Consider the following 18,753-nt stretch of genomic DNA (forward strand, 5'->3'; position numbering starts at 1 on the left):
TAATTATTATAGTTGGTAAGAACTTTTATTGTGAGATATAGAATATATTATATATCTAATATATTATGAAATATATAAGATAAATATATAAAATACATAAATATAACTTGTTTAGGAATTTTTAAAGATTTGTATATTAGTTTATATTACTTACCAGTTCTTAGAATTCTCACTTTCTTTAATTCTCTCTTTTTTTAAGAGAGAGAGGGCACACATGACCAAGAAAGAGGCAGAGAGAGAGAAAGGGAGAAAGACAGCCCCAAGCAGGTTCTGTGCTATCAGCATAGAACCTTATGTGGGCCTTGATCCCATGAACCATGAGATCATGACTGAGCTGAAATTAAGAGTCTGACACATTTTAAAAAATATATTTTTATTAAATATATATTTTTCTATTTATTTTTATTTATTATTTTTAATATGAAATTTATTGCCAAATTGGTTTCCATACAACACCCAGTGCTCATCCCAAAAGGTGCTCTCCTCAATATCCATCACTCACCCTCCCCTCCCTCCCACCCCCCATCAACCCTCAGTTTGTTCTCATTTTCTAAGAGTCCCTTATGCTTTGGTTCCCTCCCTCTGTAACCTCTTTTTTTTTCTTCCCCTCCCATGGATTTCTGTTAAGTTTCTCAGGATTCACATAAGAGTGAAAACATATGGTATCTATCTTTCTCTGTATGACTTATTTCACTTAGCATAACACTCTCCAGTTCCATCCACATTGCTACAAAGGGCCATATTTCATTCTTTCTCATTGCCACATAGTATTCCATTGTGTATATAAACCACAATTTCTTTATCCATTCATCAGTTGATGGACATTTAGGCTCTTTCCATAATCGGGCTCTTGTTGAAAGTGTTGCTATAAACATTGAGGTACAAGTGCCCCTATGCATCAGTACTCCTGTATCCTTTGGGTAAATTCCTAGCAGTGCTATTGCTGGGTCATAGGGTAGATCTATTTTTAATTTTTTGAGGAAACTCCACACTGTTTTCCAGAGTGGCTGCACCAGTTTGCATTCCCACCAACAGTGCAAGAGGGTTTCCATTTCTCCATATCCAGCATCTATAGTCTCCTGATTTGTTCATTTTGATCACTCTGACTGGCATGAGGTGATATCTGACTGTGGTTTTGATTTGTATTTCTCTAATGAGGAGTGACGTTGAACATCTTTTAATGTGCCTGTTGGCCATCTGAATGTCTTCTTTAGAGAAGTGTCTATTCATGTTTTCTGCCCATTTCTTCACTGGATTATTTGTTTTTTGGGTGTGGAATTTGGTGAGCTCTTTATAGATTTTGGATACTAGCCCTTTGTCCGATATGTCATTTGCAAATATCTTTTCCCATTCCGTCAGTTGCCTTTTAATTTTGTTGATTGTTTCCTTTGCAGTGCAGAAGCTTTTTATCTTCATGAGGTCCCAATAGTTCATGTTTGCTTTTAATTCCCTTGCCTTTGGGGATGTGTCAAGTAAGAAATTACTGCGGCTGAGGTCAGAGAGGTTTTTTTCCTGCTTTCTCCTCTAGGGTTTTGAAGGATTCTTGTCACATTCAGGTCCTTTATCCATTTTGAGTTTATTTTTGTGAATGGTGTAAGAAAGTGGTCTAGTTTCATTCTTCTGCATGTTGCATAACTCCAGTACTCCCAGCACCATTTGTTAAAGAGACTGTCTTTTTTCCATTGGATATTCTTTCCTGCTTTGTCAAGGATTAGTTGGCCATACTTTTGTGGGTCTAATTCTAGAGTGTCTATTCTATCCCATTGGTCTATGTGTCTGTTTTTGTGCCAATACCATGCTGTCTTGATGATTACAGCTTTGTAGTAGAGGCTAAAGTCTGGGATTGTGATGCCTCCCACTTTGGTCTTTTCTTCAAAATTACTTTGTGTATTAGGGGTCTTTTGTAGTTCTATACAACTTTTAGGATTGCTTGTTCTAGCTTTGAGAAGAATGCTGGTGCAATTTTGATTGGGATTGTTTTGAATGTGTAGCCTGCTTTGGGTAGTATTGACATTTTAACACTATTTGTTCTTCCTATCCAGGAGCATGGAATGTTTTCCCATTTCTTTGTATCTTTTTCATTTTCCTTCATAAGCTTTCTATAGTTTCTATCATACAGATCTTTTACATCTTTGGTTAGGTTTATTCCTAGGTATTTTATGCTTCTTGGTGCAATTGTGAGTGGGATCAGTTTCTTTATTTGTCTTTCTGTTGCTTCATTATATTAGTGTATAAGAATGCAACTGATTTCTGTACATTGATTTTGTATCCTGCGACTTTGCTCAATTCATGTATCAGTCCTAGCAGACTTTTGGTGGAGTCTATCGGATTTTCCATATAATATCATGTCATCTGCAAAAAGTGAAAGCTTGACTTCATCTATGTCAATTTTGATGCCTTTGGTTTCCTTTTGTTGTCTGATTGCTGATGTTAGAACTTCCAACACTATGTTAAACAACAGTGGTGAAAGTGGACATCCCTGTCGTGTTCCTGATCTCAGGGAGAAAGCTCTCACTTTTTCCTCATTGAGGATGATATTAGCTGTGGGCTTTTCATAAATGGCTTTTATGATGTTTAAGTATGTTCCTTCTATCCCGACTTTCTCGAGGGTTTTTATTAAGAAAGAATGCTGAATTTTGTCAAAAGCTTTTTCTGCATCGATTGACAAGATCATATGGCTCTTATCTTTTCTTTTATTAATGTGACGTATCACATTGATTGATTTGCGAATGTTGAACCAGCCCTGCAGCCCAGGAATGAATCCCACTTGATCTTGGTGAATAATTCTTTTTATATACTTTTGAATTCGATTTGCTAGTACCTTATTGAGAATTTTTGCATCCATATTCATCAGGGATATTGGTCTGTAGTTCTCTTTTTTTTACTGGGTCTCTGTCTAGTTTAGGAATCAAAGTAATGCTGGCTTCATAGAATGAGTCTGGAAGTTTTCCTTCCCTTTCTATTTTTTGGAACAGCTTGAGGAGGATAGGTATTATCTCTGCTTTCAATGTCTGGTAGATTTCCCCAGGGAAGCCATCTGGTCCTGGGCTCTTATTTGTTGGGATATTTTTGATAACTGATTCAATTTCTTCGCTGGTTATGGGTCTGTTCAAGCTTTCTATTTCTTCCTGTTTGAGTTTTGGAAGTGTGTGGGTGCTTAGGAATCTGTCCATTTCTTCCAGGTTGTCCAGTTTGTGGGCATATAATTTTTCGTAGTATTCCCTGATAATTGCTTGTTTTTTTGAGGGATTGGTTGTAATAATTCCATTTTCATTCATGATTTTATCTATTTGTGTCCTCTCCCTTTCCTTTTTGAGAAGCCTGGCTAGAGGTTTTTCTCAATTTTGTTTATTTTTTCAAAAAAACAACTCTTGGTTTCATTGATCTGCTCTACAGTTTTGTAGATTCTATATTGTTTATTTCTGCTCTGATCTTTATTATTTCTCTTCTTCTGATGGGTTTGGGGTGTCTTTGCTGTTCTGCTTCTAGTTCCTTTAGGTGTGCTGTTAGAGTCTGTACTTGGGATTTTTCTTGTTTCTTGAGATAGGCCTGGATTGCAATGTATTTTCCTCTCAGGACTGCCTTCACTGCATCCCAAAGCGTTTGGATTGTTGTATTTTCATTTTCCTTTGTTTCCATATATTTTTACATTTCTTCTCTAATTGCCTGGTTGACCCATTCATTCTTTAGTAAGTGTTCTTTAATTTCCATGCTTTTGGAGGTTTTCCAGACATTTTTCTGTGGTTGATTTCAAGCTTCATAGCATTGTGGTCTGAAAGTGTGCATTGTATGATCTCAATTATTTTATACTTATGAAGGTCTGTTTTGTGATCCAGTATGTGATCGATCTTGGAGAATGTTCCATGTGCACTCAAGAAGAAAGTGTATTCTGTTGCTTTTGAATGCAGAGTTCTAAATATATCTGTCAAGTGCATCTGATCCAATGTATCATTCAGGACCTTTGTTTCTTTACTGATCTTGTGTCTAGATGTTCTATCCATTGTTGTAGGTGGGGTATTAAAGTCCCCTGCAATTACCACATTCTTATCCATAAGGTTGCTTATGTTTGTGATTGTTTTATATATTTGGGGGCTCCCATATTCAGTGCATAGACATTTATAGTTGTTAGCTCTTCCTGATGGATAGACCCTGTAATTATTATATAATGCCCTTCTTCATCTCTTGTTACAGCATTTAATTTAAAGTCTAGTTTTTCTGATATAAGTATGGCTACTCCAGCTTTCTTTTGACTTCCAGTAGCATGGTAGATAGTTCTCCATTCCCTCACTTTCAATCTAACGGTGTCCTCAGCTGTAAAGTGAGTCTCTTTTAGATAGCAAATAGATGAGTCTTGTTTTTTTATCCATTCTTATACCCTATGTCTTTTGGTTAGAGCATTTAGTCCATTTACATTCAGTGCTATTATTGAAAGATATGGGTTTAGAGTCATTGTGATGTCTGTAGGTTTCATGCTTGTAGTGATGTCTCTGGTGCTTTGTGGTCCTTGCAGCATTTTACTCACAGAATCCCCTTAGGATCTCTTGTAGGGCTGGTTTAGTGGTGATGAATTCCTTCAGGTATTATTTGTTTGGGAAAACTTTTATCTCTCCATTTATTTTGAATGACAGATTTACTGTGTAAAGGATTGTTGGCTGCATATTTTTTCTGTTCATCACATTGAAGATTTCCTGCCGTTCCTTTCTGGCCTGCCAAGTTATAGTAGATAGGTCTGCTACTACTCTTATGGGTCTATCTTTGTAAGTTAGAGCCCGTTTATCCTTCGCTGCTTTCAGAATTCTCTCTTTATCCTTGTATTTTGCCAGTTTCACTATGATATGTCATGCAGAAGATCGATTCAAGTTATGTCTGAAGGGAGTTCCCTGTGCCTCTTGGATTTCAATGCCTTTTTCCTTCTCCAGATCAGGGAAGTTCTCAGCTATGATTTGTTCAAGTATACCTTCAGCCCCTTTCTGTCTCTCTTCCTCTTCTGGAATTACTATGATATGCATATTGTTCCATTTGATTGCACCAGTTAGTTCTCTAATTCTCCCCTCATACTCCTGGAATTTTTTATCTCTCTTTTTCTCAGCTTCCTCTTATTGCATAATCTTATCTTCTAATTCACCTATTCTGTCCTCTGCCTCCTCAATCTGTGCAATGCTGCTTCCGTTTTATTTTGCACCTCATTTATAGCATTTTTTAGCTACTCATGCCTATTTCTTAGTCCCTTGATCCTGTAGAAATAGATTGTCTGCTGTCCTCTATGCTTTTTTCAAACCCAGCAATTAATTTTATGACTATTATTCTAAATTCCTGTTCTGTTACACTGCTTAAATGGTTTTTGATCAATTCATAAGCTGTCGCTACTTCCTGGAGTTTCTTTTGAGGATAATTCTTCCATTTCATCATTTGGGTAGTCCCTGTGGTGGCTCCAAACTGCAGGGCACTTCTCTTGTGCTGTCTGAAGTAACTTGTGTTGGTGGGCAGGGCTGTAGTCAGACCTGATGTCTGCCCCCAGCCCATTACTGGGGCCACAGTCAGACAGCTGTGTACCTTATCTTCCCCTCTCCCAGGGGCAGGACTCACTGTAGAGTGGTGTGGCTGGGCTACTTTGACACTGCCAGGCTTTGCAGTGCTGCTTCAGTGGGATCTGACATATTAGCCAGGGTGGATCCACAAGGTGCACAGGGGTGGGAGGGGCAGGCTTAGCTGGGTTTGCCATCAATGGTTCCTTGCTGGAGGGGCCCTGAAACACTGGGAGGGAGGCAGGCCCATCAAAGGGATGGATCCACAGAAGCACAGCATTGGGCATTTGGTCAGTGTAAGCAAGTTCAGTGACGGGAACTGGTTCCCTTTGGAATTTTGGCTGAAGGATGGGAGAGGGAAATGGCGCTTGCCTCTGCCTTTGTTCCCCACTGAGCTGAGCTCTGTCTTCTGGGTCTCGACCACTCTCCCTCTCCACATCCTCTTGCCCTCCCTGCTCTCTGAGATCAGAGCTGTTGACTTTTAACATTCCAGATGTTAAGTCCCTCTGGCTGTCAGAACTCACAGAGTCTGGCACCTCTGCTTTTGCAAGACAGACTTCGGAGGCTCTGCCTTGCCTGGTGGGTTGCCCCTCCACTGCCCCAGTTCCCTCCCGCCAGTCCGTGTAGCACGCACTGCCTCTCCGCCCTTTCTACCCTCTTCTGTGGGTCTCTTGTCTATTCTTGGCTTCGGAGAGTCCGTTCTTCTAGTCTTTTGGTAGTTTTCTGGGTTATTGAGACAGATGTGGGTGGAATCCAAGTGATCAGCAGGACGAGGTGAGCCCAGCGTCCTCCTATGCTGCCATCTTCCTGTAGAGCCAATGGCTGGGTATAATGCTCAGCTTCACTTGCAGCTCTCAGACCTTGTGCTGTGGCCAGTAGTCAAAGCTGATCGCTGCTCAAGGCCTGTGCTGTCCTGAAGAATCTAGTCTATTGTCATGCAGTTCAGAAACCCTTCTTGTGATGTGAGATGATAAAATGCCTCAGCAAAACTAAGCAAAATAATGACATGGCATTCTTAAGAGTCCGATACTTAACCAACTCAGCCACGCAGGCACCCTACCAGTTCCCAAAATTCTTAAATCTTCTGAATGTTATCTTCTGCCTATATATGGATTTTTCAGGAATGTATAGCCATGGCTTCTAGTAAATTTTCAAGTGGTTCTAATATTGCAGAGCCCTGCACAAGGTACAGATGTTTAGCTATTTAAAACTTGCAACAAGCTTTTGATAAAGTGTGTTTATCCTCTAACCTTGAAAAAATACTCCTCCTGGAAAGCCAGGTTTGCATTTACAGTTCTTGGACTCCTCTGAGTTCCTGCTGGCATGTGGCAACTCAGGAAGACCTCACCCCTAATCCTTAACACATGGCCACCTCTCCTTTTATTTCTGCCTCCACCTTCCTCCTTCACTGTGGAATGGCTGGATGTGAACATGGAGACCCATCCACACCCACCTGCAGGCTCAAGGTTATATGGATTATGAATTCCGGGTTCCTGGTTATTCTCAGCATGATCCAATCCAGAGGAGAAGACTCCAGGTAGGGATGTCCCTAAGACCTCATGCTTCCAAGGGCTACTCCCAAGCAAAGTTGAGCACTGAGGAGGGGCCACTAATTCAGGCTCATTCCTATGAGATGGAGGACTCCTTTAAGGAATAACTTTGGCTCCAGGACTCCCCATGGGTTTGATTGCAATTTCCTGAGAACTGCAATACAGTCTGTGTCATTCTTCACCAGCCCTCCTACCTTCCTCTCTCTATCAATGATTGAGTCTTTATTGTGGTCTGAATGCTCTCTTAACCTCCTGGGATGCCTACCCTTTATCCTTAACATGTGTTCTCCCCAAATCTCCTGCACATCTGATCTCATATTGGTATCTGCTGCTTGGAGGACCTGAGTGAACACAGACCATAATTATTGTGAATCTACATTTCTGGATCTTCCAGAATGGCTGAAATTTTAAGAACTTTGTCACATCAACCTTTTTTAAAAATTGTTTTTTTTTAATTTTTGTTTATTTTTGAGAGAGAGAATGTGTGAGCAGGGTAGGGACAGAGAGGGGAGGGACAGAGGATCTGAAGTGGGCTCTGTGCTGACAGCAGTGAGCTGGGTGTGGGGCTAGAAGTCATAAGCCCAGAGATCATGACCTGATCCTAAGTTGGACGCTCCACTAGTATCAAAGTTAGATGCCACCCGGGTGCTTCACACTATCCTTTTTATAAATTTATCCCTAGGATATCTTATCTGGACCCATGGATTTTATTGTTAACATTTTGTTTTGAAATAATTATACAGTCACAGGAAGTTGCAAAAATAGTCCTAGATACCCCTTACCCTGTTTCCTCTGATGGTGACATCTTATACAGCTTTAGTGCAATATCAGCCCATGGATCCTACCCAACTACCTGCTGATGATATCTCCATTTTATTTCTAGCTCAGACAGACCCCTCTCTCCTGAGCTCTCCATGTATCTATTTCTATCTATTCAGAATTTCCATCTGGATGTCTAACAGTCATTTCACATTTCACGCATTGAACATAGAACCCTTGATCCCTGACTTCCTTAATTCAAACATTTGTAAGTCTTCCTTATTTATAATTTTTTTTAATGTTTATTCATTTTTGAGAGACAGAGACAGAGCTAGAGGGGGCTGGCCAGAGAGAGAGGGAGACACAGAATCCAAAGCAGGCTCCAGGCTCCAAGCTATCAGCACAGAGCCTGATGCAGGTCTTGGACCCATGAACCATGAGATCATGACCTGAGCCAAAGTCGGATACTCAACCGACTGAGCCACCCAGGTGCCCCAAGTCTTCTTCATTTTAGTTAATGGCACTGCCAGCCACCAAGTTGCTGATATTAGCAATAATCTCATGATATGTTTGCTTACTTGTTCATGTTGGCCCATCCCCATGGGCATGGGCCACACAGAGACCTTGTCTGTCTTCTTCACTGTGAAATTCCCAGCACCTCCTACAATACCTAGACTGGAACAGATGCTTAGTAATAGTTGTTAAATTAAATATTATTCGCTTAACAAATGCTTACGTGTTAAATGAATAGATGATTTTGGCAGAGAGAGTATGGCAATGTTACAGTCTCAGAGGACACCAAACCTCAGGATTTGGTTTTCTGAATCATGGTTTACATGCTCATGGGATGGGAAGCTAGGAAGGGATAATGTGTATCTCACAAATTAATAGAAAAGAAATATATTGTCTTGGTTAAGAAAGCTTCAATCTGAGAATTTGGTGAAACGCAAAGATAAAATGAAAACCCAATAACCTCCCTCCCTACCCACCTTCCCTCTGTTGATTCCCCCAGAGTCCATTTTCATAGCTTTTTGAGGATAATACATTGGACTTGTTCTTATTTTTGCATATTTGGCTTTCCATATCTTTCTTTGACTTCCCTTACCAAAGAAAACGAAAACTGAATACACCCTGTTCCTTCAGCATTTTGTAGATACCATTGTCTTCTGGCACTTCATGTGGTAGTGAAGCGAGCTCAGCTGATATGCTTTTCTCTTTCAATCCCTGTCTACATATTTGAAGAATGTAGCAAAGTGGTTAACATTCATGCGTTCTAGAAATTAGCAGTTTGGAATCCAGTTTTAACTTAGGACCCTGGACAAATTAGTTCATTGCTCTGAGCTTCACTTAGCTCCTCTGAAAATGTGGATTACAACACCTACTTCATGCAGTCACCATGAGAATCAAATGAACTACAGTGTCTTAGATTAGTGCCTGGCATATGGCATATTTGGCACATAGCTCAAAAAATAACAATGCTTTCTTTACTTTCCCTTATAATGGAAAACACTTGCCAGGAGGAGGCCAGATATCTGTTACTTTTGTTGATTTTTGCCTGACGTACAACCTACTCGGATTTTGGTCTTATTTATCTTTGCTTTTGTTTCTCAGTATATAGAATTCTCTGCTTCAAGCAGTGAGCTTGCATCAGGCCTATATTGTTCAAGGGGCTGCTTTTAGGCCTCTCAGACATGGCCATTGCCTCCTTTGGGACAGTGGCTCAAGAAGCTAGAGGCCCCAGCTCTATATGTGCTGTTTTATTTCTTTCATATTTTTTGTTTGCAGAGATGAACAGTCATTGTTCATCTCTTCATATCTTGTGCATCACTCACTTCCCTGTGTTTGGAGAAGTGATGATTATTGAAGTGAGAACTCAGTGCTCATCTTGGTCAGAAGACCCATTTACCTTGAAGCCTCATTTTTTTCAAATTTATTTATTTAAGAGAGAAGGAATGTGAATGCATGCATGTACACACATGTGCACAAGTGGGGGAGGAGCAGAGAGAGAGAGAGAGAGAATCCCAAGCAGACTCAGTCCTGTCAGCCCAACTGGCCATCAAGCTCGATCTTACAACTGTGAGATCATGACTTGAGCAGAATTCAAAAGTCGGATGCTTATCTGAACTACCCAGGCACCCTTCAACTTCATTTTTGCCTCTAGTTCCTTGGCTTCTCTGGGCTCCTCCTGTGTCAGGAACTTGTGCAGCCTTTATTCTCCATCTCAAACGCTCTTACCCACCCCACTCCCAATGCATTACTTCATATGATTGATTCTTACCACCTTCAGATCTCAGCACCACTCACTACTGCAGTGGACCCAGTCCGCGCTCAGTCCAGATCCCCTCGAGCCTTTCCATGGTATCTGTGTGCTTCTCTCCAGCCTGCCCATAGTGCTTGAGTGAGCTCTTCTTCCAACCACTCATGCCAATGACTTTTATTCAGAGGATGGCTGTCAAGTTACTAGAGCCACTTTGTCCCCAGAGAACCACATGCCTGGGAGTTGACAGCCCCTAGGCAGTGACCAATAAATGTGTATGACAGCCCAGCCCCTTTCCACCAGCAGCACAAACTCTCAGCCACACCTTACACTCCAGAGTCTCCTGGAGTCTCCAGAGTGGAATCAGGCTGAAAGCACCCTCTGCAATGCTTTGCTCTAGGTAGCCTGCTGTGGGGCTCCCCCTTGCCTCTCTGTCTTATTCCTCATGCCTTGCTGATTCCTCCTGGGACCACTTCCCTAATAAATCTTTGCACTATCAGTAATTAGATACTCATGTGTTTGTTTGCTTAGTTTATTTCAATCGTTTCCCCCAAACTTTAAGTCCCAAGACAGGAACCATATTTTAGCAGTGAGTGTGGGAACTGACATTCAGTTATTCAATAAATTAAATTATTCTATTCAATAAATTAAAAAACAAGCCACAGAAGGATTGAGCAAAATCATAAATGCATGTATGCAATTGGCTTACATCTGAGTTTTGGAATCCAGTCCCCTCCTCCCAAAGCCTGTAACCCTTTATAGCCAACCCATAGAAACCTTGTTTAAAGATGTAAATACCCTTCAATATCAAAGTGACATCACACATACTCAAGCCTCCCTCTCTTGGTTTATTATAAGGCTAGCTGAAGCCTTCAATGCAGTTATTTCACCATTACTTACTTGTTCTTTATTACCTCCATATGCATTATGTGAGTTTATGCTTGTATGTTTATATAAATTCTTATTATTCAGGTTCATAAAATATCCTTTATAAGAGGAACTATACATGGCTGACCCAGATGAACAAGAGATGTTTCATTTCTCAAGAAGAGCCTTCTGTGCATCCTGCCACCTCCCTGCTCCATGAGGTTTACCCGCGGGACATAATGGTCCTAAAAATTGGAGCAGCTGCTTGGTTCATAATTTATTGACCTACTGTGCGCATACCAAGTGGGTCTTAACTATAACCAGCTGGGACTGTTTTTGTCAAAATAAGATTTTGAATCTTTCACTTGATGAAAGATTCTAGGATGTTTTTCTGATGCTCACAATTGTGTGTACCTGTGTCTATATACCTGTCTGCTTCTCTGTCTGTCTGTCTGTCTGTGTATGGAAAAAAAGGGACAGAACACATGGAGAGGAACTCAAGTGAGTGGATTTCATACTTTTTATTAATCACAAACATATTTTCTTCTTTAGCAAAGTTGGGCTGGCATATCCAACACTTGCCTGAAAAGGAAAAAGTTGCCATTTATATTAAACCTCAATTCCAAGGTCAAAAGCAGCCTGAACCTACAAAAGATTATATTTTCAAGATGAAAAGCTATTAAAAACTGGTCTAGGAGGAATATGTTATCTCTGTTGGACAACTACAATTAGCACATATTTTATATCATTTAAAAATAAATATTAAGTGGTTTTAATCAAGCCATTCTTAATCTGAAAAAGGTCAACAATTGGGGAATATGACAATGCTCTCTCCACAGCCCTTCTCCTGAAGTTAATAAACAAACAAGCTGTAAAGAGTGGTTGCTAACTTTGGTGAGGGGTTATGGACTCTGGAAATCTAATGAAAGATATGAACACTCTCCACAGGTAAAAAAACCCCACAATTTTAATACAATTCCCAGGGGTTCGTTGACCATCTGAAAGCTACCCATGAGTCCCACATTAAGAATCCCTTCTCTAGGGGTGCCTGGGTGGATCAGTCGTTTAAGTGTCCAACTCTTGGGTTTGGCTCCAGTCATGATCTCACCGTTTGTGAGTTTGAGCTCCTGAGTTGGGCTCTGTGCTACAGCATGGAGCCTGCTTGGGATTCTCATTCTCTCTGCCCCTATCCCCCCTCAAAATAAATAAATAAACTTAAAAATAAAGAACCCCTTCTCTAAAGGAGACACAACATGTGACCATGATTTAAAGGAAGTCATGGGGGTTTTAACTTATTAAAGAACCTTTGAAATTACTTATTCCAAACTCTCATTTTCTAGATGTGGGCAGAGATCTTGTTGAAAGTCACAGGACAAGTTGGTGACAGAATTAGGAATTTGAATGCTATTTTAAATCCATTTCCTTAGAAGCAGACCCTTCAGGGACAATGTTTTGTAGGAAAGTGATTTATTAAGGAGGTGCTCCCAAGGAAAACAGGCAAGGGTGTGGAGGTCCAGGACAGAGAAAAGGAGGTCAGGCCAGGGTGCCTCTCAGGCAAACACCTGTTGCAGGAGGTGGGGGTACCATGGGGAGCTCTGGAATGTAAGACATGCCCAAGGAATGAGTCAGCTTTCTTACCTGCACATCCTCATCATGGGTTAAAAGGGAGGAAGAAATGAACTCACAAGAATCAGTAGCCCAAGGACACTCCTCCAAAAAAGAACTGTATATGTCAGGTGAGGACAGAGCTCAGCAAGAGTAAAAGGGGACCCCAAAGGCTGCCAGGTGGAAGGTAGCTAATGTGACAGCCAAGCTTTCTTGAACCCATGCTGCTTCCCCCACCCCCAAAGAGACACATATAGGCTTTTTAGTAAGTGACTCAATGCCCGCTTTCCCAAGATTAAAAATTAATGGATGCATAATATTTATTTTAAATTTTAGTCTGAAGCATGATAAAGGTTCCCAGGCCTTTAACTGTAAGCCCTGTGCACCCTGTGCAGAGTGGCACCAATGACAAGGACTGCCATACAGATAGCTTCCTTCTGAAGGATCCACCATACTTGGTGACCCAGGACCGCATTCTGCCCCAGTCTGTAAAGCCGCCATAAACTCTGCCGCAAATAGCACACCACCTCCAACCCTACGTATGCCTCCAACAAAGGCCAGACAAGCTTACTTTGTTTCTGCAGAGCACTTTATTTTCTGGGGTTGCAATTCCCTTTTCCCTCCTGAGCAACATAGCTGCATTGCGGGAGAGACCCTACACGGTGCTTCTTAGTCTTGAAACGTCTCCCCTCACCCACCGCGCCAACAGAAACGAAGTTTGGCTTTACTTAAGTAACAAAATCCTGAAGGCCGAAGCCATGCCATTGGAGTCCCTGCTCCGAGGCTACAAACTACCAGAGAAAAAGATCAACACCCCAATAGAAATCTAGGTAACAGAAATGAAAAGACAGTTGGGAGGGTGAATAGACTCACCGACAATGGCCAGACCATACATGAAAATAGAAATCGAATCCACGTTGGATAGCAATCAGTCCAGGAAGCCAAAACCACCATCTCTGCAGCAGCTGACCCCAAACAGCCAGGACTTAATCAATAATTGATAGCTTCCCTAATTTATGCCCCTGCATCTAACTTAGGACCGACCAGAGAAAGCCAAATATGTGCCCCCGACCAGTCACATAGGATGCTGGCTACTAGTTAGCCAGCTGCAGCTCCCCCAGGCCAACAGCCTGTAGTCAGGGCACACCTGACCTGAAGCCTTCCTGTTTTCCCACTACAAATCTTTCCAATTCCTCTGCCTACCTTTGAGTCTCCACCAAACACAACAAATGGTGGCCGGTTCCCTTGCTCTAGCAAGCCTTTACTTGTTCTCCCTTGGGTAGTCCTTGTTTATTTACACACAGTTCACAGGGAAAATACAAAACGTCAATAAATGTGGGGAGCTTAATACAGCCATGAAGTGTGCTTTTTTTTTTTTTTTTTTGCTTGATTGGGAAGGCAGTTTGAAAGTATTAAGCAAAAGGTGAAATATGCATGCCCTTAAACCTAATCCCAGTAACTCAAAATTTTGCAGAAATTGTCTCCTAAATACACCAAGGTATGTGCAAAGATGTCCCATATTTAAATATTTGTGCAAAATAAATGTCCAAAGGGGGCTGCATAGAATGTGGGAGAACCGTACAGTGGAATTCTGTGAGATAACCCAAAGAATAAGATGTCGGGGATGAGTAGATGGCTGGGAGACATAGATGGCAGAACGTTGTGGTTGTGTGCTTGAGTACACCTCTCTGGCTGCTTCACACAGCACTGATAATGGTGCATCCCAGAAGTGGGGCTGGAGAATGGGAGAGGGCCTTTCACTTTATACATTTCTCATTGTTTGCGGTTTTGAGATGATCATGTATTACCTTGGTAATGAAAAAATTAAAATAAAAAGAATCCGCTGGGAAATGCAGTGGCTTGCATGAAATGTGGTCCTGAGAACATTATTCACTCTGTCACCTATTTTCTCACTTCTCTACATATTGTGGCTGAGTTATGCAGAATAAGGCATGGGCATTGATTACAGCTTTGATTCCTGGAACAATAGCTGAGATAATGAGGAGCCCACTTCATTGACAATACCCAGCCACACCTTCTTGGCCTCGAGACAAACACTGGTGCAGGTGCTGGAACAATCACATCTCATTTATCTGCCATTGTCCAAGAAGGAGCCCTGGTGAAATTTCTAAAATAATAGAGGCTTACCATCTGTTTAAAGTGCCAACATGTTTTTTTTTTTAATGTACTCATTTTGACAGAAATCTTTCTTAAAAAGATTCAAACTCTTACTTTCTCCTAGAGAGTACAGTGATCGTAATAAAGTCAATTCTTGATGATTTGGAGCATAGTGCTGACCACTGAGCCCCGAGCAGTGACATTTCAGCGCCCTATCTGGGAGCGATCCCAGTGGACGGGGAAGCTTCTTTTACTTTGAGTCCTCACCAATCCCTGTGATGTTAAATTATTTTCTGATTTGAAAATTTCTGTGGCTTTTCTTACTTCTAGCTGTCCTTTAAAGATAATATACCTGTTGGATCCTGCTCTGTCTGGAGGAGCTCTAGCTATTGTTTATACCTCATTTCCTTTGATGCTCCATCCCAAAGAGGAGCCAGAGTAAAGGCACAGGTGAACATAGTCTCTGGGAGGTGATCCCAGGATGCAGAGTGAAAGAGAGAGGAAAGGGAAGGCAGCCAGCAAGAGGGGGTGTTAAAGAGCAGGTTACCACATGGACAATGATAACTTGCAATCGCAATGGGGACACAGCCTGGGGATACACCTTATTACTGTGTCACTGAGGAGTGAGGAAATTGGAGTATTTTTTCACCACCTAGTATCCTTCCTATCTTCCCTGATTGAGGATTGCTGCGGGGATTGAGGGAAAGTCAGATCTTCAGCACTTTGGGTCTGCATCTACCTGGCTGTGCCAGGTAATGCCTTCAAGCAGAAAGACCCAGGAACCAGCCAAGATGATATGAGCAGAACACTAAAAGTCAGCTACACTCTCATACAAGCAAATGAAGTCAGCAATACTCCCCCTTTTTACATATTAGGGAAACAAGGTTATGAAAGGTTAAACTATCTGTCCAGGGTCACACAGTTAGCCAATGACAGAGCTAGGATTCTATCCTAGGTTGAACTGGCCCCAGAGTTTTTCTCTGCTATCACAAATGGCTGCTGTGCATCCAGGGGCCTCTGGGGACCCTTCTAAGTGGTCACCTTCTGAAAAATCAGCTGACCCAGACTATTAGACCTGAGAAGATATGACTCTTGTTTCCTGATGTATCCTGGTTCCTAGAACAGTACCTGACATGTGGCATGCACTTACAAGTGAGTGAATGAATGAGGCTAAACTCTGAAATGTCTTCAGGGGTCTAATTGCAGGTGTTAATGGAACTGGGGAGGATTACAGTTCATTGCCTAGTGGTATAGCCACTTACTCCTAGGTTCCTGTGTGTATTTCCCATTCATTCTTTCTTTCTTTCAACTAATATTGGTTCATTCAACTAAAGATACTGAGTACCTATTATACACAAAGCACCATGCTACATGCTATATTTTCAGTTGAGAGACAATTATTCCTGAGCCTGCCTCCATGGAGTTCACAGTCAAGAGAAGGGGGCAGGCATTAATCAAAAGAATCATACAAATTACATCTGAAAAAGCCTCTTGTTCACATTTAAATTTACAGGAAAAAAAGGTAAGGAGAGTGGAACATGTTAGACATGACCCAGAGAACTGTCAGTGAAATCCAGACTCTATGAAACTCTATAGGACAAATAATCCACTTCAACAAATAAATTTCAAAGGGAGAAAATGAAGGGGTGGAGAGAAACACCTACAAATTAAGAGATTTAAAATACATATCAATTAATCACACTATGTGACTCCTATTTTGATGCTAATTCAAACAAACTATAAAACTTATGTAAGATAACTAGACATTTGGAATGATTGGATATTTGTTATTGAAGAATTGTTGTACTTATTTTCAATGTGATAGTATTATAGTTGTGTTTAGAAAAGAAGAGGCTTTCTTGTTAAGAGACATATAATGAAATATTTATGGATGAAATAGGATGTCTCGGATTGGCTTCAAAAGGAAGGAAAGATGTGGATATGACTAGATTTCCCATGAGTTGACAAAATGTTGAAACTCATAACGGTGGCTTGGAAGTTCATGATACTATGTTGTCTACTTTGGTATGGTTGAAATTTTTCACAATATAAAGTTTATAGAAAGGATCACACAAATATTTTGTTATAAACCAAGGATCAAGGATGGGGAACCATGAAGATTGGAACAGGTGAACCTGATAGACAGGCAGGTCCAGGAAGGTTTCCCTGGCAAGAAAGGGTGTTTCCTTTTCTGTATTGATTCTATTTATTTAAAAATAATATTTTTGGAAATATATTTTTGAAACCATTTTCCTTCCCCCCCCCTTTTTTTCTGGTAGAGAAGCTCTTCAAAGTACATAATACTAAGTGGGAATATATTTTTTCTTGTCTCTATATTTGCAAAAGTGCTTATTTTCTTTCCTAACTTGAAATTTGTTGGCTTGAGTGGAAAACAGAAGGAGATCCAAGGATGTCATTATCCTAATAAAACCTTATTGCCTGAATATCCATCACACATTAAACAATTACTGAGAGTGCTAGCTTCAGCAGCACACGTACTAAAATTGGAAGGACACAGAGAAGACTAGCATGGCCCTTATGTAAGAAAGACATAACAAATTTGGGAAGCAATGCATATTTTGTGTCTACGTGGGAAGATGGATGTTTGCTGAACCTCTTGAGGTAACCATTTCACAATATGTGTAAATCAAACCATCATACTGTATGCCTTAAACTTATACAATGATGCATGTCAACTATTTCTCAGTAAAACTGGAAAAAACATAATTACTGAGATTCCTTGTGGAAAGAGGGTTAAGGGGTTTTAAATTAAGGCCACACATTCTTTGAAGCCCCTCCAATCTAGAGATATAGACTGTATCCCCTCCCCTTTGAGTCTGGACCAGCTTGTGATTGCTTCAACCTAAAGAATGCAGTGAGAGTGGTTAAGGTGTGACCTCTGAGGTTGGAAAAGCCTGGGAATCTACACCTGTTTCTCTTGGGACATTCACTGTGGGAGCCATAGCTGCCATATAAGGAGTCTGATCAACCCAAGGCTACCATGCTGGGAGGAAGCCCTGGCTGGTGGGGCAGCCCCATGTGGGTGCTCTGATTGACAGTCCCAGCTGAAGTTCTAGCCTAGCTAGCATCAACTACCAAACCTGTAGGTAAGGAGGCCTCTAAGTCACTCCAGCCCCCAACTGGTTAGTTACCCTTAGCCATTAAGTCTTCATAGCTTCATTCATCCCACATCATAGAGCAGAGACAAGCCATACCTACTATGCCTTTTTTTGTGTGTGAGCAAAATAAAATTATTACTTCATGCCACTAAGTTTGGGAATGGTTTGTTATATAGCTATAGCAACCAGAACAGAGGGCCAGCAGGAGGACTGGTAAGCAGGTACTCTTAGAATGCATTTAATAAGGGACCTCAGTGCTCACAACAGCTGTGGAAGAGCTGGAGGTAAGGAAGGCAGGGGCTACCACTGGACCACACTGCTGCAGCAGGAGGTCATGAGACTATGTTCACTCCTGCCCTCACAAATGCCACCAGAACAGTCTTCTCACACACATCACTGCAAACTGGGAGGTCACAGGCTGCCTGTCAACCATCATCTCTGCAGAGGTACCCTCCACATCCCTTCCACCATCCAAATTCTGCATGAATAAACAACACTGGCAAAAATTGAATTTAGAATCTTAGCTGCAAGGGAGCCTGGAGAGGCTAAGAAGTTTAGTTTTCAGACTTCCAGCTTCTACAGTGCAGTGGGAGATGGGACAGAATTAGGTGAAAGTAAAAAACCTTGGCCTTGGAGAGTTCTTTCTCTTCTTGGAGGTAGAAGGAGAACCAAGATGAATTCAGGTTTTCCATTTTGATATTTATGAATGTAAAGTATTTATTTAAATCCCCTTTAGAAAATAATCAAATTTTCATTTTACAGAAGAGGCAGGGCTTGGAGAATAAACAATCTGCACAGTGAGAACACATAAGCAGAACCAGGACCAGGTAAAATGGCAGGTGCTGGAAAGCAGACCTGGGTCCCCAGCTTAGAGGAGGAGGTAGCACTGGAGAGGGGCAGAGCAGGGCTGGCCTCCATCACCACCATCACACCTGTGAGGTCTGCCACTTTGC

The 18,753-nt window shown here is 41.3% G+C and overlaps 1 non-coding gene across 1 annotated transcript; it reads left to right on the forward strand.

Annotated features, from left to right (window-relative positions):
- The first annotated feature begins 17,155 nt into the window (after window positions 1-17,155).
- Window positions 17,156-17,263, forward strand: LOC111559919. The gene has a single exon (XR_002741387.1). It is a non-coding gene; the product is annotated as a U6 spliceosomal RNA (small nuclear RNA).
- Window positions 17,264-18,753: the final 1,490 nt, after the last annotated feature.

The sequence above is a fragment of the Felis catus genome, chromosome A3 (assembly GCF_018350175.1).
Source record: "Felis catus isolate Fca126 chromosome A3, F.catus_Fca126_mat1.0, whole genome shotgun sequence".
NCBI lineage: Eukaryota > Metazoa > Chordata > Mammalia > Carnivora > Felidae > Felis > Felis catus.